The 3,885-nt window shown below is 47.5% G+C and overlaps 1 non-coding gene across 1 annotated transcript in view; it reads left to right on the top strand.

Moving 5' to 3' along the window:
* Positions 1-3,538: 3,538 nt before the first annotated feature.
* The window catches only part of LOC134545524 (small subunit ribosomal RNA), a 1,989-nt gene continuing 1,642 nt past the window's right edge, over positions 3,539-3,885 (top strand). Inside the window, exon 1 of the ribosomal RNA XR_010078611.1 lies at positions 3,539-3,885. This exon is cut by the window's right edge and continues 1,642 nt beyond it. This is a non-coding gene — a ribosomal RNA (small subunit ribosomal RNA).

Here is a 3,885-nt window from a genome sequence, read left to right as displayed (position 1 = left end):
GGCCGGGAGAACTCTCGGCGCTCGGGCTCCGCGTGTACACGCGTCAAGGCCCATTTTGGGTTATATAGGGTGTAGTGGTGTCTCTGGAGGGAAAAAATACACGGTAAATATTGCAGCCAGAGCCTATGGCAATCTGTTGGCGACCGAGGCCTCCACACCCCGGCAAATTTTCGGCTCTCGGACTGTGTGTATTCCACTGGAGACAGGCCTGCGGGACTGTGCAGTATATTGAGCGGGGAGCCAGGAAAATCTCCCGGCGACCGAGGCCTCCGCGGCCGAGGAAATGGTAATTGGTGGTTTTGCATGTAAAATTAACATGTGTATTAACACAAGCTGGGATGAGAGGAATTTGGCGGCGACCGAGGCCTCCTCACCCCGGCAAAATATCAGCTACCGGGCTCTGCATATTCCTACAGAAGCAGGCCTGCAGGACTCTGCAATATATTGAGCGGGAACCAGAAAATTCTGGCGGCGACCGAGGCCTCCGCGGCCGAGGAAAATTGTCATTGGTGGTTTGCATGTAAAATTAACATGTGTATTAACACAAGCTGTGACCAGAGGAATTTGGCGGCGACCGGGGCCTCCACACACCCGGCAAAATATCAGCTACCGGGCTCTGCTTATTCACATTCAAGCAGGCATTAGGGACTCTGAAAAGTTTCGGGCGGGGAGCCAGAAAATTCTCCCGGCCACAGAGCCCTCCCTCCCGAGAGTCTGTGTAAATGCCTGTTATACAGGCCCCATGAATTCCAGCCTTATAGGTTATTTTAAGTCTCCGTTCGTGGTTGTTCGTAAACAACTGCGATTCGGGATTTTGACCTATTTCCTATGATCATGTTCCCGGAAGTTAGCCAGCCTCTTTCAGTCAAAATCTCATATTTTGGGTACCTTTGTGAACCCATCGATAGGCCCATTTTGGGTATATTAGGGGGACATGCAATCGGGAAAAATTGGAATTATTTGCAATATGGAAAGAATATGTACATAAATGAAAAGGGAGTCCCCCCGAGTTTTCTCGCCCTATATATATTGCAAAAATATCCAATTAATTATTGTGGAACCTGTAGCACCTTTCTATGAAGCAGAATTAACATTACAGAACGGTTTGAATGCTACCACCTCAGTTTCTCTACAATGCATTGGATTTCAAAGAGGTGAATTACTGTGGATGGTACTGTTGTATGGCTAACAAATCGTCTGGGAAACAATGCAGAATTAAATTAAGAAGGTTGTATGTTTTCTGTTACATGGTGGAGGTGCCCTCTAGTACACAGTAAAATGTTTTGTGGACTGCAGCTCCTTGAGGAATTAATTCAGTATGGGTCTTGTAGTGGTCTGAAAGTGGATGATGAAAAAGAATGTATAATGGTATTCAGAGCACCTCGCGGTGAAGCGGACATGCTACCTCAAAATGCTTGATTGATTCATGCCCAGTTCCCCCAAGAAGCGGTACATTGAAAAAATTGATTTACTTTGTGGATGATACTAGCAAATACTATCCGCTGGGGGAAGTAAGCAGAAATTTGGTGGTCGTATGTTTGTTACATGGTAGAGGTGCTTTCTAGTACACAATGAAATGCTTGGTGTACCGCTGCTCCTTGAAGAATTAATTCCATATGGGTCTAGCCGTGGTCTTAACTGTGAACACGAAGAACTATCTAAAGTGGCCTATCTGTCTGAACTGCAATACACAAGCTGCGAGCCAATGCTATACCTTTCTCAGGTAACGAGCTCTTGTGCGGCGATTCGATTGGATGCGAAATGGTGGGGAACGCGTGTCCGGTCGTCTTAACCAAGTAATGGTTCCCCTCTGTTAACAATGAAATGTTTGATGGATCGCAGCTCCCTGAGAGACAAGTTTCAAAGGGGTTAGTCGCGGTCTTCAATCCTGGCCAAGGTGCAGTCACCATCTATAAGAGATACCTGCTTTACTGAAGGGTAGCAAGAGTTCCCTTGCCCGCATGTTGCTCCGTGGGGGTATATCAGTATAAAGGTAGAAGAAGCCATGATCGGAGCTTCGGTGGATGAGATTGGCGGAGAAGACATGTTCTTGTCTATCTGGTAGATCAGGGGGGTGGCAGCTGATCCGGAGAAAGCAAGCGGACTCCCGATGTTCCGTCGACTCCCAATGTACACTTGAAACATGCACATTTGGGTGGCGAGGGGGCGTTGTGGCCATCCGAAAACATGTCTTCATCTCTCTTATTGGTGGACCGCTGCTCCTTGAAGAATTAATTCCATATGGGTCTAGTCTTGGTGATAACTGTGAACACTAAGAACTATCTAAAGTGGCCTATCTGTCTGAACTGCAATACACTAGCTGCGAGCCAATGCTATACCTTTCTTAGGTAACGAGCTCTTGTGCGGCAATTCGATTGGATGCGAAATGGTGGGGAACGCGTGTCCTATCGTCTTAACCAAGTAATGGTTCCCCTCTGTTAACAATGAAATGTTTGATGGATCGCAGCTCCCTGAGAGACAAGTTTCAAAGGGGTTAGTCGCGGTCTTCAATCCTGGCCAAGGTGCAGTCACCATCTATAAGAGATACCTGCTTTACTGAAGGGTAGCAAGAGTTCCCTTGCCCGCATGTTGCTCCGTGGGGGTATATCAGTATAAAGGTAGAAGAAGCCATGATCGGAGCTTCGGTGGATGAGATTGGTGGAGAAGACATGTTCTTGTCTATCTGGTAGATCAGGGGGGTGGCAGCTGATCCGGAGAAAGCAAGCGGACTCCCGATGTTCCGTCGACTCCCAATGTACACTTAAAACATGCACATTTGGGTGGCGAGGGGGCGTTGTGGCCATCCGAAAACATGTCTTCATCTCTCTTATTGGTGGACCGCTGCTCCTTGAAGAATTAAATCCATATGGGTCTAGTCTTGGTGATAACTGTGAACACTAAGAACTATCTAAAGTGGCCTATCTGTCTGAACTGCAATACACTAGCTGCGAGCCAATGCTATACCTTTCTCAGGTAACGAGCTCTTGTGCGGCAATTCGATTGGATGCGAAATGGTGGGGAACGCGTGTCCTATCGTCTTAACCAAGTAATGGTTCCCCTCTGTTAACAATGAAATGTTTGATGGATCGCAGCTCCCTGAGAGACAAGTTTCAAAGGGGTTAGTCGCGGTCTTCAGCCCTGGCCAAAGGTGTTTAGAAATGAATACTTTTCGGACCAGTGGGCAAATTAGTTCACAGCGAGCCCACGGGCCAACGGTCTGCTCCCGCAGTGGGCCGCGCCCGAATGTGGGCACCGATCATATAATTTGAAATCCACTCGCCAAGTACCATGCGAGTTTCTAAGAGCGCGATATATTCGCCAGTGAAAGCCTTGGAAGTTTGGCCTCGCCTACTCCCTAGGAAAATTAATTAGAGATGGAAGGAAAGACTTTGCAATTGCAAAGCGGGTGTCGATATTGGGAAGTCGCCCCCGTACTTGTTGATACAGAAGGAAAAAAAAATGTACATCATAAGATTCGGACCCGGTGCTCTGCGGACCCGGGAGGTTCCTCCGAACGAAAAAAAAAGCTGCTAGCAGCTCCCTGGTTGATCCTGCCAGTAGTCATATGCTTGTCTCAAAGATTAAGCCATGCATGTCTAAGTGCAAGCCAAAATAAGGTGAAACCGCGAATGGCTCATTAAATCAGTTATGGTTCCTTAGATCGTACCACATGACTTGGATAACTGTGGTAATTCTAGAGCTAATACATGCTGAACTGAGTCCCGACCAGAAATGGGAGGGATGCTTTTATTAGATCAAAACCAATCGGCGTGGCTCGTCTGCGTCCGTTTGCTTTGGTGACTCTGGATAACTTTGTGCTGATCGCACGGTCTCCGTACCGGCGACGCATCTTTCAAATGTCTGCCTTATCAACTGTCGATGGTA

Source organism: Bacillus rossius, unplaced genomic scaffold (genome assembly GCF_032445375.1).
Source record: "Bacillus rossius redtenbacheri isolate Brsri unplaced genomic scaffold, Brsri_v3 Brsri_v3_scf782, whole genome shotgun sequence".
Classification (NCBI taxonomy): Eukaryota; Metazoa; Arthropoda; class Insecta; order Phasmatodea; family Bacillidae; genus Bacillus; species Bacillus rossius.
Note: the sequence above shows the minus strand (reverse complement) of the source record. Positions and strands in the feature narration are given on the sequence as shown.